At 45.5% G+C, this 27889-nt stretch overlaps 1 long non-coding RNA gene across 3 annotated transcripts in view; it reads left to right on the top strand.

The window, feature by feature from the left end:
• Positions 1–27889, top strand: part of LOC105605336 (uncharacterized) — a 327912-nt gene that overhangs the window by 283626 nt on the left and 16397 nt on the right. For 2 of the 3 annotated variants that reach the window (XR_009598762.1, XR_009598758.1), the window contains one exon: positions 740–16074. This is a non-coding gene — a long non-coding RNA (uncharacterized LOC105605336). Of the gene's footprint in view, positions 1–739; positions 16075–27889 lie in introns of those variants that run through there. The other variant, XR_009598760.1, reaches the window with a different exon arrangement.

Raw genomic sequence — 27889 nt, 5'->3', positions numbered from 1 at the left:
TCTAGCCTCTGTTGCCCAAAGTAGAGAAAACAAAAGTCACATCTAAAGCCTGACCCACACTCAGTAGCCTCTCCTTTCCCAGCCTGCTTATGAAAGTGAAAGTCACTCTGTCGTGTCCGACTCTTTGCGACCCCATGGACTGTACAGTTCATGGAATTCTCCAGGCCAGAATACTGGAGTGGGTAGCCTTTGCCTTCTCCAGGGGATCTTCCCAACCCAGGGATCGAACCCAGGTCTCCCACATTTCAGGCAGATTCTTTATCAGCTGAGCCACAAGGGAAGCCCAAGAATGTCAGCATGGGTAGCCTATCCCTTCTCTAGCGGTTCTTTAGTTATGTTTAATTTGCCCTTTTCCTTTGTTCCAACAACAGGGTCACCTTTATTGTATTAAAATTGTACCTTAGAATTTAGTGTCAAACATAAGACTCATAAGATCATGAAATTAAATCATAGGTTATCCAAGTTGGTTTTCCATTATATCTTAACCTGTCCTTGAAATGCAATTTTAAGTAAGTTCGCCTTCCCAAAAGTTATTAGAAAACTTAACGTTTACCGATCCTGATGGTAGGTAATTTATTAGTGAAGGTGATAGTTGCTCCATTGTGTCCGACTCTTTGCGACCCCATGGACTATACAGTCCATGGAATTCTCCAGGCCAGAATACTGAAGTGGATAGCTGTTCCATTCTTCAAGGGATCTTCCCAACCCAGGGAGTGAACCCAGGTCTCCTGTATTGCAGGCGGATTCTTTACCAGCTGAGCCACCAGGAAAGCCCATAAATCCTCACTGAGAAATCCTCAGCTAAACTTTGGTGAATATTATATAGAACCTATGTAGCTGGCCCACACAGCAGCGCACCGACTCATGATATCATCTGCTCTGTGCACGTTTCCCTGGGATGACACACCCGTTGTGAGAGGTATGGACACAGTGATTTGCTTTTTGTTTGTTATCTGTGTAAGGGATGAAAAATAGCTGCCATGTGGCCAGCACCTCCGGTGCTCAGGCCTAGGTATACTTCTGCCTTTTTTTTTTTTTTCCTCTTAGTATTTATTTATTTTGCTACCCCAGGTCTTAGTTGCAGCCCGTGGGGTCGTTGGTCTTCTCTGTGGCTTGCAGACTCTTCGTTCGGCATGTAGGGGCTAGTTCCCCGACCAGGGATGGAACCTGGCCCAGCTGCGCTGGGAGCATGGAGTCTTAGCTACTGGGCCCACTAGGGACGTCCTTAGTTCTGCCCGTGTTGATTCCGATCAACCAAACCAAAAGAACAAGGCGTAATTCCTAGCCAGCATCTGAGTTTTTCATGGCACCCAAATCCACGTGCTCTACCCGGTCTGCAAGGCTCAGGGGGGTTTCCTGTAAAGACTCAGGAAAGCAGTACATCAGGCCTTGTGACCTGTAGGGCCCTGATTTCAACCCCTCAACTCTGCTGGCCTAGCAAGGAAGCATTCAGAGATCTGTGACATGTAAGCAGAGGCGTGTGCCTGTGCTTCAGTAAAACTTTATTTATAACACTAGGTGGAAAAAAAAAAAAAAAGCACTAGGTGGGACTCCATGTATCCCTAATGAATAACCCCATGGTTACCCATTCCCTACATGATGCCATAGTTTTTCTCCAACAAAATGCACATTTTTGTCCCCTTTGGATCTGTCCATAATTTCCATCTTTACATCATGCTGCTGTGTGGAGACTGGGTCTGATCCCCCTCACCACCCCCCCAGTGATGTTCCATATAAATCCCCAAATATGAAACTACCTTTAAAAGTTTCTGCTGTCAGCATCCTTCATGGAAAGGTTAGTCTTTTTTTTTACTTAATTAGTTTTTAATTGGAGGATAATTGCTTTACAATGTTTTATTGGTTTCTGCGCTACAACAAGCTGAATCAGCTGTTCTGTCAGAAATGTATCATCCTGTTCCAAATTGCCTCTAAAACAGACTGTGTTGTGGTTTTATTCGGGGAAAGGGGGCCTCCAGGCGTGGTTCTGGGAGAGACCAGAGAACTGGAGAGCTCCTGAAAATGTGTTTATTGCAAACACAGGGTGAGCTAGTTAGTGATGTCCAGGATTCAGAACAGAAAGAGGCTACTGTTGGAGCAAAGATTCTGACAGGAAAAGATGAAAGAGGTTTTATGTCTGTAGCAACTGAGAAAGAGAGAAGCCATCAGTCTTTTCTGCAGCTATCATGATGGAAAGAGTGAGTACGCAGCGCCTTTTGATGTGAACAAACACAGTTTTGTAGATGTCCATAATTCAGGGAGGTGTTCGGATTTGCCCATTTTCTGCTCATAGGTTGTGCATGTTGAGATTCCAGTTTTTGCAGCAGGGTAAGCCTACTCCTTCTCCAGAGTGACAGGAAGTGGCCCACAAGGCTCCGTGTGAACAGTGTTTGTCTGTGTATCAGTGTTGTGTCTCCTCCAAGGGCAGGAGGATGTTCTTCTGCTCGATGACACTGTAGACACCTACGATTAAACATAAGGAGACCTCATTCTGCAAATCAGATTTAGAGTTGAAATCAGAACGTCCAGGGAGAGCTAGCCCCATTACCATTTGTGTCCAAACGTGGAATGTCTTACTGGGTTCCTGACTCTTCCTTCAGTTAATCTCTCCTAATTGGTATTGAATAATGCTGTTATTTCTTTCAGTTTGTTCATTTAGTTTAACACCCACTGCTGAGAACCAACTGTGCTCTGAGGCAGCGGTAGGGAACCTTTTGCACATTCAAGGACTGGTTTCATGGAAGACAGTTTTTTCACAGGCTGGGGAGAGGAAGATGGTGTTGGGCTGATTCAAGCACATTAAGTTGATTGCGCACTTTATTTGTAGTATCATTACATCAGCTCCACCTCAGATCATCAGCCATCAGATCTCAGAGATTGGGGACCCCTGCTGTATGGCATACAAACACGTGTTCATGAAATTCAGTCAGGCTACAGTGATTCTTGCTGCCATTGTTCAGTTACTAAGTCGTGTCCAACTCTTTGCCACCCCGTGGACTGCAGCACACCAGGCTCCTCTGTTCTTCACGGTCTCCTGGAGTTTGTTCAAACTCATGTCCATGGAGTCCGTGGTGCTGCCCAGCCATCTTATCTTCTGTCCCCCACTTCTCCACCTGCCTTCAATCTTTCCCAGCATCAGAGTCTTTTCCATTGAGTCAGCTCTTCGCATCAGGTAGCCAAAGAGTTGGAGCTTCAGCATGAGTTCCTTCCACTGCATATCGATGGTTGATTTCCTTTTAGGATTGACTGGTTTGATCTCCTTGCCATCCAAGAGACTCTCAAGAGTCTTCTCCAACACCATAGTTCAAAAGCATCAATTCTTTGGCACTCAGCCTTCTTTAGGAGAAGGCAATGGCAACTCACTCCAATACTCTTGCCTGGAAAATCCCATGGATGGAGGAGCCTGATAGGCTACAGTCCCTGGGGTCGAGAAGAGTCAGACACGACTGAGCGACTTCACTTTTGCTTTTCACTTTCATGCATTGGAGAAGGAAATGGCAAACCACTCCAGGATTCTTGCCTGGAGAATCCCAGGGACTGCGGAGCCTGGTGGGCTGCCATCTATGGGGCCACACAGAGTCGGACATGACTGACGTGACTTAGCAGCAGCAGTAAGTAGCAGCAGCCGTCTTTATGATCCAGCTGTGAACAGTGACTTTAGTGGTGACTGTTCTGTGAGTACTTGTTGCGTGCTGAGTGGTGCTTTGAAGATATCTGTGAATGATCTCATTAAACTTCTCTGTATAAATATGGGATGGATGCTGTAGTAACTGTTGTACAAATGATGCTAGCAAATTGCTCAGTCAGTTCAGTTCAGTTGCTCCGTTGTGACCCACTCTTTGTGACTCCATGGACTGTAGCACGCCAGGCTTCCCTGATCGTGTTATCACCATCTCCTGGAGCTTACTCAAACTCATGTCCATCCAGTCGGTGATGCCATCCAACCGTCTCTTCTTCTGTCTTCCCCTTCTCCTCCCACCTTCAGTCTTTCCCAGCATCAGGGTCTTTTCCATGGACTCAGTTTTTCACATCAGGTGGCCAAAGTATTGGAGTTTCAGCTTCAGCATCAATCCTTCCAATGAATCTTCAGAACTGATTTCCTTTAGGAGGGACTGGTTGGATCTCCTTGCAGTCCAGGAGACTCTCAAGAGTCTTGTCTAACATCACAGTTCAAAAGCATCAATTCTTCGGCAGTCAACTTTTCTTATAGTCCAACTTTCACATGCATACGTGACTACTGGAAAAACCATAGCTTTGACTAGACGTACCTTTGTTGGCAAAGTAATGTCTCTGCTTTTTAGTGTGCTGTCTAGGTTGGTCATAGCTTTTCTCCCAAGGAGGAAGCATTTTTTAATTTCATGGGTGCAGTTACCATCTGCAGTGATTTTGGAGCCCAAGAAAATAAAGAAAATGAAATTTTCAAGGTCACTGATTTCAAGGTCATTGACTCAAACACTTCAACCTTCTGAACTTAGAGCTCTAAACTTGGTATCATAGTCAAGAGAATTCCTGCGCCTGCATGACAGATGTTGGCATATCAGACAAGGGTGAAAACCAAGGGAAGCAAAGAGCTCTGTGCTTCTGTTCCAGAAGAGTTGATTAAAGAGTTGATTTCAAGGAGGCTGAAGTTGCTATTGGAAAGTGTATCAGTTAGCTGTCACTGTGTAACAAATATCCACAGGCTGAACTGCTTAAAACATGTTTGTCACCTCATAGTTTCTGTGGGTCCAGAATCTGGATGTGACCTGGTCGGGTCCTGTGCTGGGGTCTCGTGTGGCTCCAGTCAAAGTATGCTCTGGGCTGTGTTGTCATCTGGAAGCTTGAGTGGCGAAGGAGCCACTTCTGAGCTCCTGCCAGCTGTTGGGGGAGAATCCAATTCCTTGTGCTTATAGCGTTCATGCCAGAACTGATAGGGAGGATGGAAGCGTGCAGGTAGCCTCGTGGTTGTGGCTTCAGAAAGAAGGCTGCTCACCACTCTGTTGGTGAGCAGGGGGAAAAGTTGGAGTTAACTGCTTCAGCCCCAGAATTTGTGGTAACTTGTTACTCAGCAGGAGACCTCATAGAGGTAACAACATGGGTAGAAATGAAAAGCAGTTGGTGGTGAAAACAGGAACTCGTAATGGGATCTGCGTCACTATGATTTATATAAACATGAAACACACATAAAACTGCACATTTTATAAAGACAGATGAGCAAATAGCAGACGTGAAACATGCTATAGGGTGTGAACAGGACAGGAAAGAGAACTGGGGTGAGCAGTAGTGATGAAAGGGGACATGCGATGAAGAGCAGAGAATCTTTACGTGGACCACGGGTCATGACACTCCTTGTTCTGACCAGTGTGGAATATAATTTACTCAGCCTTCCTCAACAGGACTTCCCTGGAGGCTCAGCTGGTAAAGAATCTCCCTGCAGCGCAGGAGCCTCTGGTTCAATTTCTGGGTCAGGAAGATCCCCTGAAGAAGGGATAGGCCACCCACTCTAATATTCTTGAGCTTTACCTGGTAGCTCAGCTGGTAAAGAATCTCCCTGCAGCGCAGGAGCCTCTGGTTCAATTTCTGGGTCAGGAAGATCCCCTGAAGAAGGGATAGGCCACCCACTCTAATATTCTTGAGCTTTACCTGGTAGCTCAGCTGGTAGAGAATCTCCCTGCAGTGCAGGAGACTCTGGTTCAGTTTCTGGGTCAGGAAGATCCCCTGAAGAAGGGATAGGCCACCCACTCTAATATTCTTGAGTTTTACCTGGTAGCTCAGCTGGTAAAGAATCTGCCTGCAATACAGGAGACCTGGGTTTGACCCCTGGGATTGGGAAGATCCCCTGGAGAAGGGAAAGGTTACCCACTCTGGTATTCTAGCCTGGAGAATCCATGGACTGGGTTGCAAAGAGTCAGACACAACTGAGTGACTTTCACTTCCCCAACAGAGACTCAAAGAGGGGAAAGGGTCTGTATTTTAAAATATCACTTAACATGTTTTTTCCAAAAGGTCATCAAAGTAAAGGTAAACAGACAAAAGTATCTTCCCTTGTAGATGGACTTAAACTGTTAGAATAGACTTGTTTGGGTGACCAGAATCTTTGTTATATGGAATGTTGCTGACCCTAGAAATTTATATTTTAAAAAGGTGATGCCGACTAGTTTGCCTTCTCTGTACTCGTCAACCCAAGCTGACAGTGATGTGCTTCTTGCCGCTGGTTGGTTATTTTCTACATGATTAAACATACTCTTTGTCTCATGCCTATGCTATGTTGATTCCTTTGGGCAGGAAGGGGCGCAGATAAGCAATTTCCCTTGTAAAACTGAGAGTTACCAAAAAAAAAAAAAAAAAAAAGAATATATTTCACTAGTGATGAGATGAATTTCTCCTCAGAAATTTCAGACCTGGAAACCACATCCTGTGTCCAGGGTTTATCATCCTTATCCATTAACGTCATTGCTACTGAATGTGTTGATACATTTGTTATGTCTAATGAGGCTCCTCACCTTCTACTGCATGGAGGGAAAACGTCTGAAGAGGGAAACTTGGTCAGAATCCTAATTTTGTAATTGGTACATTCTTCAGGTAGACTACTCAGGCTTCCTGCTTTCAGCTGGCGTTGACTTCCCAAGCACTCTGATCCCTGGTGTTAAGTTGATAGTCTTCAGGGCATCTCATCTCTGGAAGAGAATTGATAAAAGTGGGGGAAGATTGAAGGCGGGAGGAGAAAGGGATGACAGAGGATGAGATGGTTGGATGGCATCACCGACGTGATGGGCATGAGTCTGAGCAAGCTCCAGGAGTTGGTGATGGACAGGAAGGCCTGGCATGCTGCAGAAGCTCAGACACCATGCGTCTACTTGAACAGCGCTAAATCCTTTTTGTATAGACCTCTCAGGAAAGACTGTAGCTGTGTCTCATTGTTAGTGATGCTTTCAAACCCCTGGCCCCTCCCCCAAAACAAATGTCGCTCAGTCGTGTCCCAGTCTTTGTGACCCACTGGACTATACAGTCCATGGAATTCTCCAGGCCAGAAGACTGCAGTGGGCAGCCTTTCCCTTCTCCAGGGGATCTTCCCAGCCCAGGGATTGAACCCATGTCTCCCACATTGCAGATGGATTCTTAATCAGCTGAGCCACCGTGGAAGCCCAAGAATACTGGAATGGGTAGCCTATCCCTTCTCCAGGGGATCTTCCTGACCCAGGAATCAAAATGGGGTCTCCTGCATTGCAGGCGGATTCTTAACCAACTGAGCTCTCAGGGAAGCCCTGATATCTCTCTCTATATATATATCATGACTATACAGGTCAGTACTATCCATGATTTCAGGCATCTGCTGTGATTTTCAGAAAGCACCCTGTCTGAGTAAAGGGGGACTAGGTAATGAATCGCTGAGTCGGACACAGCTGAGCGACTTCACTTTCACTTTTCACTTTCATGCATTGGAGAAGGAAATGGCAACCCACCCCAGTGTTCTTGCCTGGAGAACCCTAGGGACGGGGGAGCCTGGTGGGCTGCCGTCTCTGGGGTCACACAGAGTCGGACATGACTGAAGCAACTTAGCAGCATCAGGTAAATGAATACGACCGCCCCTTGAAAAGCTTGCACATCCGTGGTTTAGGCCAGAGACTGTCCCAAGACTAGACCAGTGTGGAGCTTCCTTAGCTTGGCCCAAGCAGGGAACATAGGAAGGGTGGTCTGTGTAGGGAATCGGGTCAAAGTGAAGGAATTGGCCAGGATGGGGTTTAATGGATGTGAGAATTGTCGGGTGGGAGGGTGGGTGGGAGATGGGGCTTCAGGTAAAGCTACCTGGTTCATAAGTTGAAGCATGCATCTGGAAATCAGAATAAAGTCCTCAACAAAGTTAGAGATCAGTCACGTGTAGGAAGGGGTAAGAGAGGGGTGTCACAGACAGCCTTTGCTGGCTCCCTCCGGGCCCACACATCTGGCTCACTGAGTGCTTTTCCAGGCTGATGACTCCCTTCCTGGAGCAGGTCCTCCATCTACACTCCTCAGGCAGTTAGGGGAAGGTCGGGGGTTCTTCCTGAGTCTTCTGGGCAATTATTGTCCTCAGTCCAATTCAGTTCAGTTCAGTCGCTTAGTCATGTCCAACTCTTTACGACCCCATGCACTGCAGCATGCCAGGCCTCCCTGTCCATCACCAACTCCTGGAGCTTGCTTAAACTCATGTCCATCAAATCGGTGATGCCATCCAACCATCTCATCCTCTGTTGTCCCCTTCTCCTCCCACCTTCAATCTTTCCCAACATCAGGGTCTTTTCCAATGAGCCAGTTCTTCACATTAGGTGACCAGAGTATTGGAGTTTCAGCTTCAGCATCAGTCCTTCCAATGAATATTCAGGACTGATTTCCTTTAGAATGGACTGGTTGGATCTCCTTGCAGTCCAAGGGACTCTCAAGAGTCTTCTCCAACACCACAGTTCAAAAGCATCCATTCTTCAACACTCAGCTTTCATTATATTCCACTTCTCACATCCACTCATCAATACTGGAAAAACCGTAGCGCTGACTAGACGTACCTTTGTTGTGAAAGTAATGTCTCTGCTTTTTAATATGCTGTCTAGGTCGTTATCCAGTAATAGTTCCCAGGCCACAGAGATGCTCTGGGGTGGCCAGGTCTGCTCGCCCGCCTTATCTAGAGGGAGTGAATTGACCGTCTGCCCTGTGGAGTCAGACAGCTGTGGCTTTATCTAGCCATGCCTCTGGCTTCCGGGAACACCGGGGAACTTCCTAAGCTCCTCTCAGCCCGATTTTCCTCATCTGGGATACAGGGCTATAAAGGAGAATTCACTTAGTGTATTAGTCACTGTGGTGCGCCCCTTGCCTGGCACATGGGAGCAATCAAAGTTTTCCTCACTCATTAATAATGACACTCCATTGCTTGCCATGAAATCTCATTATCATCCGTGTCTCATCTCGTTTTAATTGTTTCCTCATTCTTTGGAATTGTACATATTTTTTCTCTTTTTCTTACCACTGTTTCCTTCTTTCTTGTTACCATGTGACTTGTGTACGTGTCCAGAACGATGATCAGAGCAAGCAGAGAGGTGGAAATATCAAAGGAAGAGTGTAGGGAAAAAATGATGCCAGTGTCCTAAAACCCCACGGAAAGCTAAGCATGGTGAATAAAAACAGACCCACCGTATGCCTTGCTGTGCAACGCTGTGAAATTTCTGAGCACCAAGAGTAAACAGTCCAAAAAAAAAAAAAAAAAGAGTAAACAGTCCATACCTTTAATCTTAGTCATGCATGGATTTTGATTTGCACTGAAATTTACATGAAAGCCCTGGATTGGTGATTACAGGGCTTTCATAGTCATTGGTGGACATGCCCACGGTGGTGAAAGATTTGTGTCCCCCGACTCACACTGGCCCAGCTGGATTGGGCATCACACACTCTGTCTTATTTCAGCTCCCAGTCTGTGAACATGAGCCCACACTTACCCTGTACTTGTTGCCGTGTTTGGCATCCTGAAGTGAAGTGAAAGTCGCTCAGTCGTGTCTGACTCTTTGAGACCCCAGGGACTATACAGTCTGTGGAATTCTCCAGGCCAGAATACTGGAGTGGGTAGCCTTTCCCTTCTCCAGTGGATCTTCCCACCCCAGGATCAAACCCAGGTCTCCTGCACTGCAGGTTGATTCTTTACCAGCTGAGCTGCCAAGGAAGCCCAAGAATACTGGATTGGATAGCCTGTCGGTTCTCCAGCGGATCTTCCTGACCTGGGAATGGAACCAGGGTCTCCTGCATTGCAGGCAGATTGTTTACCAACTGAACTATCACGGAAGCCCTTCGACATCCTAGTGGTTTATTTCAGTGATGTTGCTGTTTACAGGGTCTAAGTGCGGTGTAACAATGCTGATATCCCTAAACACAAGTTAATAGTCTCTATCTGAAGATAATACATCAAGAAAAATAGCTATGCACACAGCTTAGAGTTAGTAAGACAGAATCATAGGTTCATTGAAATATTGATTTTTCAGTACTAGTTATTTCTTGGCGTGACATACGTAATGGTAGGTGTAGGGAAAGGGGATGGTTTTTTTTTTTTTTTAATCATGAGCAGGCTTATTTTACTAAGTGATTTTTTAAAAGACATATCCTTGTTCCTGGTACAGCGACTGTGTTAAATTAAACACCATTAGTTTCTTCAGTTTGTCAAAAATGGTGTGTAAAAACAAATAATTTTGTTCTGGGCTTAACCAAGGTAAAGGTTTCCTTCGCTAGACTTACGAGGCTCTACGAAACAGTAATTATCTTTAGCGTGTGCAATCTGTATCATTATACCTGCAATCATTTGGAGGAATTAAAAGATTCAGCAGAATGTACGCTGTCCGTCTAACGCGTGGCTTGCCGTTTCAGCGTTGCAGCTCTCATCGTTTCGTTCATCGTAGAAGCGCAGCGTGTTTTACTCCCTGAGTGTTGAATGACGTTGTCTTCTAGTAGCTCCTCAGGGCGCGGACAAGTCAGTAAATGCTATAGACTCTCAGAGATGTGTATGCTTTCAGGAGCCTCCCTGGGGGCTGAGATGCTAAAGGATCTCTCTGCAGTGCAGGAGACCTGGGTTCCATCTCTGGGTCAGGAAGACCCCCCTGGAGAAGGAAATGGCAACCCACTCCAGGATTCTTGCCTGGAGAATCCCATGGACAGAGGAGCCGATGGGCCGCAGTCCAAGGGGTCGCAGAGAGTCACACACAACTAAGTGACTAACGCTCTCACTTTCTTTCCATGCTTCCAGCAACTTACAAAGTCCAGTTAGAACATGCCTGTGAAAGTGATGCTGTCCGACTCCCAAGCTCTGCACCCTGCTGGTACCTCTGGGCTCACAGAGAATTCTCCTTGGAGACCTGTTTTCTTCCTCATTTATTTTCTGAAAGTATTTATTTATGTCTGTATTTATTTGGGTGTACTGGCTCTTAGCTGTGGTATGCATGATCTTCGATCTTGGTTAGGAAATGCAAGACCTTTCATTGTGGCTGGGCCACCAGCAAAGCCTCTTTAATTTTTAAATGATGCATTAGCTAGAAATAATCTGAAATTATTAATGTGTGTGTTGATTGGGCTTTCCTGGTGGCTCAGACAGTAAAGAATCTGGGAGACCCAGGTTCAATCTCTGGCTTGAAAAATTCCCCTGAAGAAGGGAGAGAAAAATATATTTCATGAGAGAAAGTATGTCATTTTGATTACTTGTATGAAGAAACCATAAAAAAAAAAACCCTCAATTCTTTAATTCTTTGTTCCAAATCCCAAGGGTGATCGAAGGTCTGTAGGTGGAAAAAATGTTATTTCTGACAAAAGATAAGAAGGAAAAACTGCTTTTATTTGAGACATCTTTCAATTTTGTATGGTAATTGTTACCCTTATTATTCACGCCCTTTCTTTTTCTGACCTAACAGTTGGTCCTGCTTTCTGATTTCTGTGTCAGGGAAATTCTGAAACATTTCTAAGTGCCTCCCACCCCCGACACACACACGAGGGCCACATCCTGATAACTACTGGAGTAGAAAACCATTGCATCTGAAGCACTTTGTCGTTCTTTACACACTAGGGTGTCATTCCAGTGAATACGTGGTAATGATTTCTGAGGGTCTCATTCGCTCCCACTTCTGACCTTGGAAACAAGTCCACTTGACTTCTTGGCTTGACCTCTTGTCATCCGTGACTTAGAGGAGAAGAAAATAGATGATTTTTATTTTTTCCTCAACTAAGATGTCCATTTTCCGTAACTGCACACCAGCGACATGAAACTTGTGGAATTGTAACCGTAACCTCAGATTGAATGCCCACAAGCCTTGGGAATGATCCATGCCTATCTCCTAAACAGGCCATGTTCATATTCCTTTCTGTTAGGCCTTGTTACAGGATGCTGAATATAGTTCTCTGTGGGCTACAGTGGGAGCTGGTTGTTTATCCAGGGGATGGCTTCTGAAGCTTGAGACTGCTGGTGAGACGAGGTCTCTGTCCACTTGTGAGTGTTGCCACCCCTAAACAGGAAGGAGATGGTAGTGCTGGACTCGCCTCCCCTCTGATGGGTCATCAAGGAGATGGTGAGGATGTTGCTCTGGGGACCGTACCACCAGATGGGTGTCCCTGCCCCCTTGGGTGACCACTGCCCGCCGTGGGTGGTGGGTGGAGGGCCAGAAAGGACTGTGGTCAGCAGGGTTACACAATCGCCATCGGCTCCTCCTGCCAGTGTGCTTACGCCGCTGAGAACAGACTTGTTCATGTCTTCCCCAAGGCCCACGACTCTGTAGCCACTGACATCTGAAGTCTGCTCCGCCGTAAGTTAGGATGGTAAGGTCTGGACAGCTCTCTCCATTTGCAGCTGGTTATCTTTCCTCTTCACATATGATAATGGTCTCATCTTGACTGATGAGCCAAATTCACGCAGGACTGCTTGGTAAGGGGGGAAAAAAAATCTATCACTTGGGCAATTTATTTCCCTAGAAGGCAATGGCACCTCACTCCAGTACTCTTGCCTGGAAAATCCCATGGATGGAGGGGCCTGGTGAGCTGCAGTCCATGGGGTCGCTGAGTCGGACAAGACTGAGCGACTTCACTTTCACTTTTGACTTTCATGCACTGGAGAAGGAAATGGCAACCCCACTCCAGTGTTCTTACCTGGAGAATCCCAGGGACAGGGGAGCCTCGTGGGCTGCCGTCTCTGGGGTCGCACAGAGTTAGACACGACTGAAGCGACTTAGCAGCAGCAGCAGCAGCATACTGTAAGTTATTAAGAGATTGTTACAAGTCACATCTACTGATTTCAGTTATGTTCGTAATGTCTTTCGGAAAGGTAAAGCAGTGTGAAACTTTGCAGGCAGATTCTTTACTAGCTGAGCCACAAGAGAAACCCATACAACATCAAAGATCATATTAAATATTTTTAACCAGTCAACCAGAAGAGTATCTGAAGTATTCAAATTTTCTTTAGCCATTAAGATAAAATTCATTGAAAAAGTTCTCCATGAAAATGCAAGATTATAAAAAGAGGTGAGCTTGTACACTTAGGTCTGATCTCTGTTGAGAAAGTACGACCCCTAAGGTTCATTTCTTTTCTGTTTTCCTTTTACCAGCCTCCGGGTGAAAAATACAGTGGGTTCAACAAAGCCCAGAGTAATGCTAAATGAATTTCATGTTTTGGGAATCTTAGTCTGAAAGAGGAATTTAAGCGGAACCATTTGAGGGTGAAACACTTCAACTCTGATAAACCAAAAGCAGCTGATGAACCATCATGCTAGAAGAGACAATTTGAAATTCTGTCAAAGTCAATGAACTTCTGTATAGAAATTCTTACATAGCACGTCTCAAGTGCTCCGGGGGTAAAAAGTCAGCATCCTTGCTAGAAAAAGCAATGATGTCCGTCTACCCATAGCCATCAGAATTTCCGGTGCGGGGGTGGGGGGAAAGAACACTTAACAAGTGTTTTCCCGCTTAAACATGAAGCTTATTCTTAAAAACTTGGAGGTATTTCCTACAAATGGTTTCTCTCTGAAACCTTTGTGAATTATTACCAAGATCAAAACCTGATGTGACTCCTTCTCTCTTCTTTACATAAGAGAAGAGGTTCATCACTGTTAAAGCTGTATTTAAAAAAAAAATAGAATAAAGAGAAGTGCTAATTATAGGCACTTTTTCCATTTTTTTTCTTTACAATCTTATGAATAATAGTTCCTAGATCTTTTTGGTTAGGAGAAGGGCACAATATCAGCTTTTTCTTTCTCTTTTACTAAAATGTCTCAGAACCTCCTTCCTTCCTTTGGTTTTTAAAAATTTTTAAACAGCTAAAACTAAAAGGAAACACAGGAAAAATAGCAAATGGCTCTTTCACAGCAATACGTATAAATGAGTCCTCACCACAAGAAAAAGAATTTGTAACTCTGTGCTGATTAATATTAACTAGGCTTACGGTGGTGATCTGTTTTGCAATATGTACCAACAGCAAATCATGTTGTGTACCTGGAATGAATATAATGTCATATTTCAATTAAAAATAAGTATAAATGAGACAAATTTACCCATTAAAAACAAAAGATTATCACACTTAAATACACACACACACACAACTTAGATTATGCCGAGCAGAAATTGCAACCACCATCATATTCCATCACAAACACTGAAATGGGAAATCAATGACAAAAAAATATAGAAAGTAAAACAAAAAACTGCACTCTGAAAATTTTAAGTAAAATATATTACAACCCGTGTCTTAACTGTTGAGTGAAAGAAAAAATAAAAAACCCAAAATACAGAATTTATCTAGAATAAATTAGTGGTAGCTAGCTGCAACATGCCCAGAAGAAATTAAATGATTTTTAATAAATAAGGAATAGAGAGAAAAATAAGTGAAGAATATTCAACTGAAGTTGTTAGAAAAAGTAACTAAAAATAAAACTAATACGTTCCCTCAGATTTACTATGAACCTTGACTCTGAAAGCCCTGTGTGAATTAAACATTTAAAAAATATAAAACTAGTAATGAAAAGAACAAAAATGAAATTGAACATTAGAAAACAGACAAATAATAAAACATAAATCCACTGACTCTTGATAAAAATGAGTAAAATCAAGTCAGTAGATGATAAAATTTAAAAGTTTCCAGTGGTCATGTATGGATGTGAGAGTTGAACTGTGAAGAAGGCTGAGCGCCGAATAATTGATGCTTTTGAATGGTGGTGTTGGAGAAGACTCTTGAGAGTCCCTTGGACTGCAAGGAGATCCAACCAGTCCATTCTGAAGGAAATCAGTCCTGAATGTTCATTGGAAGGATTGGTGCTAAAGCTGAAACTCCAATACTTTGGCCACCTCATGCGAAGAGCTGACTCATTTGAAAAGACCCTGATGCTGGGAGGGATTAGGGGCAGGAGGAGAAGGGGACGACAGAGGATAAGATGACTGGATGGCATCACCAACTCAATGGACATGGGTTTGGGTGGACTCTGGGAGTTCGTGATGGACAGGGAGGCCTAGCGTGCTGCAATTCATGGGGTCACAAAGAGTTGGACACGACTGAGTGACTGAACTGACCTGATCTGAACTGATACCACAAATCCAAAATTTGAAATAAAATTTTATGGTTGGACTTACAATGATCCACTCCAGTATTCTTGGGCTTCCCTGGTGGCTCAGCTGGTAAAGAATCTGCCTGCAGTGCAGGAGACCTGGGTTCGAACCCTGGGTTGGGAAGATCCCCTAGAGAAGGGAAAGACTACCCACTCCGGTGTTCTGACATGGGGTCGCAAAGAGTCACACACGACTGAGCGACTTTCACTTTCACTTACAATTGAAAAAGCATGGAGCTGCAATATTCACGGAAGCTTTTCCTGGAAGTTAAGAACCCTGAAACATCATAATTGGACAGCCTTTCACAGGAAAGAAAATGAATGTATTGAGGGAAAAAGCAGTTTATAGAAGGTCTCACTCTCAGCCTCTCCTCTTGCCTCCATTCATCCCAGCCCACCCATTGTGAATATGACTTTTATTAGTTTCTTTCCGTAAATGTCAACAGGCACTTGATCTCTATGTCCACATCCACATGAAAAGATCTGATGCTTTTGTTTTGTACAGACACATAGTATTTCACTGTGTAGCCTATTAGAGTTTGCTCAGCAAGTCCTGTTTAATGGAACTTATTTCCAGTCATTTGCAAATTGCAGATGTGGCCTGGATTGTAGCCACTGGGTGGAATACGGCAAATCAGACATTGATGAGAGCTAGTTTGAAAAGTAACATCTGTTTTCTGGTGTCTCTAGTTAGGTGTGAGGAACTTCTTAGGGGGTGCTAGTGGAGAAGGCAATGGCACCCCACTCCAGCACTCTTGCCTGGAAAATCCCATGGACGGAGAAGCCTGGTAGGCTGCAGTCCATGGGGTCACCAAGAGTCAGACACTTACTGAGCGACTTCACTTTCACTTTTCACTTTCATGCATTGGAGAAGGAAATGGCAACCCACTTCAGTGTTCTTGCCTGAAGAATCCCAGGATGGTGGAGCCTGGTGGGCTGCCATCTGTGGGGTTGCACAGAGTGGGACACGACTGAAGCGACTTAGCAGCAGCAGTGGTTAAAAAAAAAAAAAAAAACCGCTTGCCAATGTAGGAGGCAAAAGAGATGCGGGTTCTTTCCCTGGTTCGGGAAGATCCGCTGGAGGAGGGCATGGCAACCCTCTCCAGTATTCTTGCCTGGAGAATCCCATGGACAGAGGAGCCTGGTGGAATATAGCCCACGGGGTCACAAAGAGTCAGACGGAACTGCAACGACTTAACATGCAAGCGTACAGGTTAGGTGTGGGAGAGCTATCAGCAGCTTTGGATTTTAAACCCCTGTCTGAACTTTCTTCTTCTGTTCGTGAGTATGAGCGCTCACTTCCCACTTTTCAGCATGTGTCATTGCTACCCCCGAAACTGCAGAAAGAGTCGTCGAATATAAACACAAATAAAGCTACGCTAATCCAGCAGTGTTTGACAGGGAGTTTGTTATTAATAAACGCCTTTGATGATTTTTAAATCCTTGCCAGCTGTTTAGAAATAATTGAGGCTGTGAAGCCTGGAACAGTGTTTCCAGTTCCCCAGCAAACTGAATCTTAACTGCTGGCATGTAAATTTCTCCCACTGTTATTTTTAGACACCAATATCCTGAAGCAAATTAGCACAAGTAGAACCATCTCAATCCTCTTTAGAAACAGGAAATGTCTATAGTCCACACTTTCCATTGAAGTCTTGAGTTACTAATCTGAACTCAACTGCGTGTTTGAATTTCTTGAGATCTGGGCCAGACGAAGCAGCCTTAGATGTATTTAATCCCAGGGGTTTCCCGCTGAATACACCAGTGTGGGTGTATCTGTCCTCTGCATTCTGGTCAAGCCTGCTCCATCGTGATGAGTATATGCCTTTATCCTATATTGGTCATTAGTGATTCCGTATTTGAAGCCACTTCAGCTGTTAGAACTCATGTTTTTTTTGCCTGTGTTCTTGTATAACCTTGGACACTGGGCCAGGGACACCCTCTGAGTCCAGAATAAATACCCATCTGGCAGTTCACGTTCCCCCAGGAAGTGAGACAGAAAAGCCTTTTGCGAACTCAGTGACTCATCAAAGAGGGCAGCTTTTTACACAGCGACGTTCACTTAGACCAAATGGAAGAAGTTTACCATCCCAAACATATCACTTAGTGGCTCCCATAAAACGGACTTGTGAGATACAAATCTATTCATACCCGTTGTTAAGCCCAGGCGGTAACATCATTGGAATTGGGAAAGTCAGGCCCTGACAAAGAAAGCTCTCCAGCTTGAGTATTATTCAAAACAAATGGTGCAGGTCAGCGGGAAGCTTTCTCAGGGACTGTTTTTCCCCTGTGCCAACGCCCCCGGAAGAGCCAAATTCCCCCTGCCCCTCCCTCCAACACAAGCAAGCTTTAGCTGACATTTATTGAGTGACTTCACTTTCCCTTTCCACTTTCATGCATTGGAGAAGGCAATGACAACCCACTCCAGTGTTCTTGCCTGGAGAATCCCAGGGATGGGGGAGCCTGGTGGGCTGCCGTCTCTGGGGTCACACAGAGTTGGACATGACTGAAGCGACTTAGCAGCATATTCCTCTACCATCATGCATCTTCTTTTCAAAATAAGTATCAGATGTAAATGATGGATATCCTAATTCTTTTGTCCTTGCCTCTAAACGTTCATCGCCAGTAAGTGCAGGAAAGTCTGCTCTGCTTCAAAACCTTTTATCAGGTAACGTGCCATCTCACCCTTATATGCCGGCTCTGGGAACATCCCAGGAGCAGAGGAAGTGTGCAGCCTAGACAGAATCTTTCGTTCTCCACTGTCTCTGTGATTTTGGGAAAAGTCCTGAAAGTTAAAGAAAAGCAGAAACAGCAGTGCGTCATGGATCAGTACGTGTATAATACTGCACGTCTCCGTCATCAGGAGCTATTAATACCTCCTGTCAGTCACTGCCTTCTGGTGCTTGTGGGTCGTACGCAGCACAAACTGGATGGGTCCAGACAGACATGGTAATGTTCAGGGCCGAGCCCTCCCCTGCCCCGGGTGATTGGGTTCAGGCAGGCGGTCAGACCCTGTGAGCCTTGAGTTCCTCAAGTGCACAGGGGAGATGTGTGTGGTTTAAAAATGAACATCACGCATCAGGCCTTGAACAAAGCTCCAACGCCACCCAGATGCTTTCTGTTTGGATTCAGCTGTCTTGACTGCCCTAAAAATACATCATCATTTCTCTTCTCGGTTGGCCTTTGATTTATGATTTCTCAGTCAAGTCTTTTTGTTTTTGAAATGTAACTGGAACAACATTTAAGACACCTGGCAGTGTGTGTGTGTGTGTGTGTGTGTGTGTGTGTGACTTGCTAAGTCATGTGTGACTCTTTGCAACCTCATGAACTGCAGCCCTCCAGGCTCCTCGGCCCATGGGATTCTCCAGGCAAGAATACTGGGGTGGGTCGCCATGCCCTCCTCCAGGGGATCTTTCCAACCCAGGCATTGAACGTGGGTTTCCCGCATTTCAGACAGATTCTTTATGGTCTGAGCCGCCAGGGAAACCCACCTGGCAGCGTGCGACCCTATAAAAAGAATTTGGGTAAAACCTCCACAGCAGTGAGAGGAGCATTGATAGAGACGTATAAGGGAAAGGGGAGTTACAGGAGGGCAGCTGAAGAGCTGGCCTGCACCCCGCAGGATGGATGGCAACTAGAGAGACACGAGGACCTGAGGGTGATTGCTTTCAGAAGAGATGGTGGTGCTCACTGTACCCCCTGGAAGACACCAGTGTCGTCCTGGGTCCGAGAGGTATGGATGACACACGCTGACTTTGGAAACAACTGATTCCTTCATTTTTGGTTGTGCGGGCCCTTGGTTGCTGTGCACAGACTTTCTCTAGCTGTGGTGAGCAGGGGGCTTCCCTCCAGCCGCGGTGAGCCGGGGGCTTCCTTCCAGCCGCGGTGAGCTGAGCGGGGGTCTTCCCGCGAGCCGCGGTGAGGGGGGGCTTCCCTCCAGCCACGGTGAGTGGGGGGCTTCCCTCCAGCCGTGGTGAACGGGGCCTTCCCTCCAGCTGTGGTGAGTGGGAGGCTTCTCTCTAGCTGTGGTGCTTGGGTTTCTCATGGTGGGGTCTTCTCTTGCTGAGAGCACAGGCTCTCAGCACGCAGGCTTCAGGACTGGTGGACTTCAGTTGCTCAGCAGCGTGTGCCGTCTTCCCAGACCAGGGATCGAACCGGTGTCCCCTGCACTGGCAGGCGGATTCCTCTTCCCTCTACCACCAGGGCAGCCTGGCACAAACCGTTGTGTACACTATGAAGACAGGGTTGTCAATGATAGCTTTAGGGGAAAAAAAAAAAAAAAAAACAGTATAAGAACTTACTCGGTGGTCCAGTGGTTAAAACTTCGCCTTCCAGTCTGGTGGATACAGGTTTGATCCCTGGTTGGGGACCTAAGATCCCACATACCTTGTGGTGAAAAAACCGTAAACGTAAAACAGAAGCAACATTGTAAAAGCTTCAAAAAACACTTGAAAAATCATCCATATCAAAAAAATCCTATAAAAAAAGAATGACATCCCTTATATCTAGAATCTAAAATGAAATTGTACAAATGAGCTCAAAAAAGAGAGAGACTGTCAGACTTAAGAGAATGAATTTGTGGTTATTAGGGGGAAGGATGGGAGGAAGGGACAGTTAGGGAGTTTGGGATGGACATGGACACACTGCTGTGTTTAACATGGAGAACCAGCAAGGACCTGCTGGACAGCACAGGGCAAGGGATAGTCAGGGAGTTTGGGATGGACATGGACACACTGCTGTATTTAACGTGGAGAACCAGCAAGGACCTGCTGGACAGCACAGGGAACTCTGCTCAGTGTCATGTGGCAGCCTGGAGGGGAGGGGAGTTTGGGGGAGAGTGGATACATGTACATCTATGGCCGAGTGCCTTCACTCTCCACCTGAAACTATGTCAAGGTATTCCACAATACAAAATAAAAAGTGATTTTTAAAACAGTTTTTAAAAGTGTAACTCTGACTCCCATTGGCCCTTGAGACAGAAGGTCTTGGTGGTGTGAGAGCTCCATGATGACTCAGGTTCTAAGAAGGTGGCGCTCTGCCCACACGCAGGGTGACTCTTCTCTTTTGCTAAGGTCTTCTCCCTACCCTACCAGAGCTGCAGCCCACCTGCGCACACTTGACTGTCCAACACAAAGGGGTTTACACCCCTGAAACAACCCTCGGGTGTAAAGCAACCCTCAGTGGAATAATTCTGTTTTCTGAGTCTCCAGTTGCAAGACCCCCATGGTGAGCACCTTCTCTGCCTCTTGTCCTTTCTCTGTTGGTGGTTCTCAATTCCTCAGCAAGACTTCCCAACATCCTTTTGCAAAGAAACGACCTACCCTTAAGTCTTAGACTCCATATCTCCTCTGGGAGAACCCAAACCAAGACATTTCATTAAACGTAACAGCACGTTGATAAACTGTACCTTTGTGAAGGGCTTTCTGCGGGGAGATGATGTAGCCAGTATAGGGTAATCTACAGCAGCTGTGTCGTGAGCCCCTCTGTTGCAGGAAGACAGTTCAGACCATCTCAGGTCAGGAAGGGATGGTTAATCAGTCCCACTGACGTCAGGCATTCTCAGTTCAGCCGCTCAGTCGTGTCCAACTCTTTGCAACCCCATGGACCGCAGCACACCAGGCCTCTCTGTTCATCACCAGTTCCCGGCGCTTGCTCAAAGGCATGTCCATCTAGCCGGTGATGCCATCCAACCACCTCATCCTCTGTCGTCCCGTTCTCCTCCTGCCCTCAATCTTTCCTAGCATCAGCGTCTTTTCCAGTGAGTCAGTTCTTCACGTCAGGTGACCAAAGTAGGGGAATGAATAGAAGCTGAACAGGCCTGAGAGTGGCTGGAGGGAGGTTGGTGACTGTCTCCTTTCTTGATTCACCTCTGTCCACTTTGTGAATTTCATCTGTGACTTTTACTTCATTCATTGTGAAATATGTGCTTGCAATTTTCTGTGTTATGTTAAACTTCAGTGAAAAACTCACCTCTTAACCAATGTTATTTAGAAAACTATCCTACCCAGAGATCAAACCCGTGTCTCCTGCATCAGCAGCTCGATTCTTTACCACCGAGCCACCAGGGAAGCCTGGTACATATGCATAGATGTTGCTATTTCCTATCTGCGGGATCGTCAGATTTCTTTGTACAGGTCTAAAATTCAGACATGCTGTGTTCCTCTTTTGTAAAAGAAAATAATTCCTCTTCGGCAGGAGTATGGCAAGACAGCAGTGATGTGACTAGACTTTTCAGCCCCAGATTGATACCCAAGTAGAAACTCCAACAGTAGACCATTTGCTCCTATTGTTTCCAAGGAACATCATTCATTTCACTAACAGCAAAGTAGGTGGCACGGTAATCATTTCATGTAAAACTCAAAGACCCTAACATACATTCTTTTTCCTGGCTGACGGATGCCCGGCATTATAAGTAAGCTTCAGTTTGAGTTAAAGGAGTCCTTGATGAAATCAGGCTTCACTGAAGGCTGGCAGAGAAAAGTTGATTCTGCAGGCAGGAAATTCCAAGCTGTGTATATAGTTACCAGGCTTCCCTGGTGGCTCAGACAGTAAAGGACACAACTGCCAATGCAGGAGACCAGGGTTCGATCCATGGGTTGGGAAGATCCCCTGGAGGAGAAAACGGCAAGCCACTCCAGTATTCTTGCCTGGAAAATCCCATGGACAGAGGAGCCTGGTGGGGCTACAGTCCACGGGGTCACAAAGAGTCGGGCTTGACTGAGCAACTTTGACTCACTCACTCAAGAAAACTGAGGCTTAGCTCATTCAACTAGTGCTTCAGATTACCCAGCAAAGACTGTTGAGTTGGAACTTGAAACAAGGAAATCTCTCCCCGGCAGCCAAGGTCTCTGCCATTGTGTAAGAGTGGACGGCCTTCTCGGAGTCAAGAAGTGGGCCAAACCTGAACACATTCTCATGGCAATACGTAATTACTCAGACCCTCTCCTGGGGAGCCGTGTTCTCTGACCTTCCCTGTGTTTCTGCTTACAGGGTGTGGGGTTTTAAAATTGTTTCAAAATTTGTATGAAGTTCAGTTATTTGATGAAAGCACCTCTCATCCTGTTTTTCCCTGTGAAGCATGCAGAATATTTTTACAGAGGTGGTCTAGATACCTGTATCCATAAAACACAATAGAGTTTAGTTCTCTCCCTTACTGGGATATGGTTAATTTTTTTTTTCCTACATAAGCTTGTTATGGATGTGGGGAGGTGGGTGGAATCTTCCCTCCATTTTCTATATCTATATCTATCTATCTATATATAATGTATATATATATATATATAATGTGTTTATATATATATATATAATGTATTTGGGGCTGTGCTGGATTTTGGTTGCTATGAGCATAAATTTTCACTTCTGTGCATTGACATATTAAAGCATTTCAGGAGGACGGCAGATACATCTGCTGAAAAGGTTTTTCTCCTGTGTCTTTATTTATTTTTTTGAAGCTGAAGTGAAACTAGTTTAAGAAGCTGAAGCTGATCTCCTGGCCCACCTTCCTTTAAGGAAACCAGCAGGCTTTCCTTTCTTTGAAATGCAACATATCAATGCCAGTCTCACTGTACGTCAGCCTTCCTAATGTCTGTCTTGCTTGCTACGAGCAGGCTTTTCTCTGCTTGCAGCCCGTGGCGGGCCTACTCCCGTTGCGTTGGGGTGGCTTGTCTTGGGGCACGGGGTCTTCTGGAGTTGCAGCTGCTGGATTCCAGAGCACAGGTTCCGCAGCTGTGAGGTGTGGGCTGAGTTGCTTTGGGGCACTGTGGGATCTTCCTGGACCAGGGTTTGAATTCGCAGCCCCTGCATGGCAAGCGGCATTTCTTAACCACCAGCTCACCAGGGAAGCCCTTCGCTGTGTCTTCTATACACCATTATTCTTGGTCGCCTGAAAGGAAGAAGCCACGTCGTCTTCTCTGAGATGCCCCCCACCCCACCCCTTCCTGAGACATCTCCTCCCGTGACTTCCTTTCCCTTGAGTAGCCAAGGGTTGTGTTGACCTTGAGTCTATTTGGAAGCAAGCTTCGGCGACGACTGTCCTGACAACACAAGGCAGGGAATAGAATCCTTTTATACCAAGCCCCTGTAATTGTAAGGCGTCATTTCGTCTCTTGTGAAGCAGTATTTCTCAGCACTTTTTCATGCGTGTGTTTGCTCGTCTGGGGCGGGTGGAATGTGTCCATCACAGTGGGGATGATTCTGCATCTCAGCAACGAGAGTTTTCTTTGTCCCAGACAGTCCCTGTATCCTCTTAGCATCCTACGCAGTAGACTTTGACGTCTGGCTGGCCGCTGTGTGTCATTTCTCTTTTCAGTCTTTCTTTTATTCATGTATTTTGTTGACGGAAAAGAATCACTGAAACGTTCTCTCACATATTTGCCCCTATTCTGATTTCTCTGATGACACCCTTGGTATAAAAAAAAAAAAAAAAAAAGCACTTCCTCCATCGAGGAGCACTCATTAAACTGAGAAAAAAGTATTTCAGCCTTCCGTATCTCTGGCAGTATTGAAAAGAACACCTCAACACAGGAAGCTTTGAGGCTGACTGCTGCTTTATGCCAACTACATCTACAAAACTCTTTTGGAAACTTCATGGACTTCTTTTTTTTTTTCCCACATCTGTGCTATCTCAAAAGATAGATTGATGAAGTTGGCACTTTTTCCCAGTTTTCTCCTTGCAGGTACAAAGCTGAGGTTTCAGGCAGAAGCATAATCAGGAAAGCAAATCACAGACAGAAGGAGAAGCCATTCTCTTTGAGCTTCTGTTGGAAAGAGAAAAAATTCTCTTACAATAAATAAGAAATCCCATTCATGCTTTGTTACTTCAAAAAGCGCTGCTGTTGTATTTGTTTAGTTGTTGGGTACACTTTCCAAGCTGGCTGGCGTGTCACTAACAGTTGTTAATGGTTAAGCCGTTAATCTGTATTCCCCACGGAGTGTTGTATAGTTGCTAGGTTTTGTTCAGCTGTTTGCCACCCCATGGACTGCAGCACACCGGACTTCCGTGTCCTACACCAACTCCCAGAGTTTACTCAAACTCAAGTCCATTGGGTCAGAGATGCCATCCAACCATCTCATCCTCTGTCGTCCCCTTCTCCCGCCCTCAATCTTTCCCACATCAGGGTCTTTTCCAATGAGTCAGTTCTTTTCATCAGGTGGCCAAAGGATTGGAGTTTCAGCTTCACCATCAGTCCTTCCAGTGAATATTCAGGATTAAGTTCCTTAAGGAGTGACTGGTTTGATCTCCTTGTAGTCCAAGGGACTCTCAAGAGTCTTCTCCAACACCACAGTTCCAAAGCATCAATTCTTCTGCGCTCAGCTTTCTTTATGGTCCAACTCTCACATCCATGCATGACTACTGCGAAAACCATAGCTTTTAGTTTAAGCACTCTTGTCAGCAAAGTGATGTCTCTGTTTTTTAATATGCTATCTAGGTTGGTCATAGCTTTTCTTCCAAGGAGCAAGAGTCTTTTAATTCTATAGAGTACATTGCTTCAAAAAACAGTTTCTACCCTTGAAAGATGATCTTTAAGAAAAGATGACCTTCTTAAAGATGACTTTAAGAAAATGTCCCCTTTCAAACATGCTGTTCTCTAGCTATAAGGGGAGTAACAAGGTGGAGTCATGCTAAGTGTTTGAGGGAGAGCATTCCAGGTGGAGACCAGTGGCATATTTACAGCCCGTACGTGGGCAGTACAGCGAGGTTGTCATTGATATGTTTTATTTCAAAGAAAGAAAAGCCCAGTGGTTTAGTTAAAGGGAGGTGTGTCAGGAGACCAGCTTCAATTTCTTAAATGACATATTTGCTCAGACTCATCCAGTCCACACTTCCGTTTCAATTTTTGTTTCTCTACGTTGACATATTAAAATGTTTCAGGAGGTCAGCAGATATATCTGCTCAAAAGGTTTTTCTCCTGTGTCTTCAATTTTTTTTTTTTGAAGTTAAAGTGGAACTAATTTTACCTTTTCTTCCACCCATAAAATTGTTCAGTGCTGGTTCCTGCTTCAATACAGTCCAAGAGAGGAGGACTAATTTTTTTTTTTTTTTTTTTTGGTAAGCTTTCTCTATGTCTGCCACAGAAATTCGTGGTTTACATGGGGTTTATCAAACTAGCCTCCCAAAATAATTGTTCTTTGAAAATTAGGATAAGCTAAGCTGTGTTTGTTTAATAAAAAAGTAGTTTGTCTTAAAAAAATATATATATATATATACACACACACACACACTCATATATATATGCATGCAATATATGCATATATACACATATCCATATGTATATACTTGCTGTGCGTGCAAAATCTGGGGGAAGGCAGAAGGTTCATTCTTTTTTTATTTCCCTGTGTATGAAGAATGGGCTTCCCTGGTGATAGTTATTTCGATTTGACATGCTGTTTGCCACAGTAGTAGATCATGTAATGTTTAAATCCAGGCTAAATGAAGGTCCCCAGGGAATTAAGACTATGTCGGCCACAGAATACGCTCATGTTCAAATTTCTCAAAACTCTCCAATCCACCCTCCAGATTACTTCAGGCTTAGGCAGATCATCAAATTTGATAATACACTCTTTTGGATGTATGAGATAACATTCGTGAGTTTTATTTATTTATTTATTTTTTCAAAAACAGCTAGCATTGGAATACAGTCTTTTAAATGATTGAGATAACATTCCTGAATTTAAGATTTTTTTTAAAAAAAAAATAACCTATCTTTGGCATTGAGACAGCTGAAGCATTTGAGAGTCGTGACTCTACCTGTTAAGCCACCTCTCCGCACGTAATTCGGGTCTCTGCAGACAGACTCTGTGATAGGAGAATCGCAGCAGTGATTTTCACATTGGCTGAATTACTCGTGCCTTTTCAGTCATCTCTTTCATCCCTTGGTGTGGAGACAAGTCAGGGAGATCCTAAACTGTCTGCCCGGAACCTGGTAGAGGCTGCGCCCACACAGCAGAAGGCATGAGCGTGTGCCCACAATTCATCCTCAGGAGCCCCGTCCATCCTGCCTGGGCAGATTACAGGCTCGGTAGCTCACTGCCACTAGCTGAGACACAGCGGTTAGACCACAGTTCATTTATTTCTTTATTTTCTGCATCCCCTGAGCGATGCCGGCTGTAGTTTCTTTGCACCTGCAATGTCCCTGTGGCTCAGATGATAAACACTCTGCCAGGAGACCCAAGAGCGGTCCCTGGGTGGGGAAGATTCCCCTGGAGAAGGGAATGGCAACCCACTCCAGTATTCCTGCCTGGAGAATCCCATGGACAGAGGAGCCTGGCGGGCTGCAGTCCTTGGGGTGGCAAAGTCGGACACGACCGACGTGGAAGAGTCGGACATGACTGAGCGACCCACACTTGCACTCGTTTCAGCTTCGACGTGTGCACCTCGAACTTGGGCAACTGTAGAAGATGGTGGGAGACTCCAGGGTGCAGAATCCTTTTAGTCTCCCAAAGAAGGGAGAGGCAATGGCCGTGCAAGAGTCATTCACTGCAGGAGAGATTTCTGGGATGGATACTGCGTCATAGGGGGGAGAAACGCGAGGAGAAGGGCAGCGTGGAAACTTGTAGGCAAAACCCCCGATGAGGCCCCTGCTCCTCCAAGGGTGGCTCCCAGACCGGCAGTGTCTGTCTCCCCGACCGGCAGTGTCTGTCTCCCCCAGGAGCCGCTTCGAAATGTAGAACCCAGCCCTGCCCCAGCCCAGCGAACCAGTATCTGCACTGTTACCCCTTCCCCCAGCTCACTGGAGGTGGGGCAGGCTGCTTACCGGTTGGTGATTTCAGTCGTTTCAGCATCAGCTTTCAGGAAGTCCTCTGTGGAGCTGAGAAGGGCTGCCTCGAGCCTGACAGCTTTGTGTCCATTTGTAAAGACAGCAGCATCGGCCCCCGGCAACAGACACATCCCCAGGGAGTCCCCTGAACTCAGGGAGGCAGGCCCGGCTGGCAGCCCCGGCCAGGTGCAGGAAGTGACATGCTGTACTTTTGAGACACTGGAAAACCACGGGCTTCCTTGTCACAATCCTGTGTCCCGGGAACCCTTCACTTTGTTGCTTGTTGTTCACTTGCTGAGTCATGCCCTACTCTTTGCGACCCCATGGACTGTAGCACGCCAGCCCTCCCCGTCCATCATCGACTCCCAGAGCTTGCTCAAACTCACGTCCATCGAGTCGGTGATGCCATCCAACCATCTCATCCTCTGTCGTCCCCTTCTCCTCCTGCCTTCAGTCTTTCCCAGCATCAGGGTCATTTCCAGTGAGCTGGCTCTTCCCATCACGTGGCCAAAGGACTGGAGCTTCACTATCAGTTGCTTAGTTTCAGTGAAAGCGATTGACAGTGTGAGACAGTGTGAATATATGCTTTTTTTTTTTTTTTAAAGATTCTTTGATGTGGGCCATTTTTTAAAGGTTTTTAAACTTTTTATTCTGTATTGGAGTATAGCTGATTCATAATGCTGTGCTAATTTTGAACAGCAAAGGGACTCAGCCATACGTATACACGTATCCATTCTCCCCCCCAAGCTCCTGTCCCCTGTCCAGGCTGTGAGGTGGACCATTTCACAAGTCTTTACTGGATTTTTGACAGTATTCTTCTGTTTTATGTTTTGGTTTTTTTGGCCACGAGGCATGTGGGATCTTGGCTCCCTGACCAAGGATTGAACCCACATTCCCTGCCTTCTAAGGTGAATTGTTAACCACTGCATCACCATGGGACACCCGAGGCACTGACTATTTTAATACCTGAGTATTAAGAGAGAGCACAAAACTTTTTCTGAAATGCACATAGTGAATGAGGGTACCCATTAAATAACCCCAAATACCAAGTGCCTCCTTTTTCCTTCAGCTTCCTTTTAC

The sequence above is a fragment of the Ovis aries genome, chromosome X (assembly GCF_016772045.2).
Source record: "Ovis aries strain OAR_USU_Benz2616 breed Rambouillet chromosome X, ARS-UI_Ramb_v3.0, whole genome shotgun sequence".
NCBI lineage: Eukaryota > Metazoa > Chordata > Mammalia > Artiodactyla > Bovidae > Ovis > Ovis aries.
This window is presented reverse-complemented; position numbering and strand designations above follow the sequence as displayed.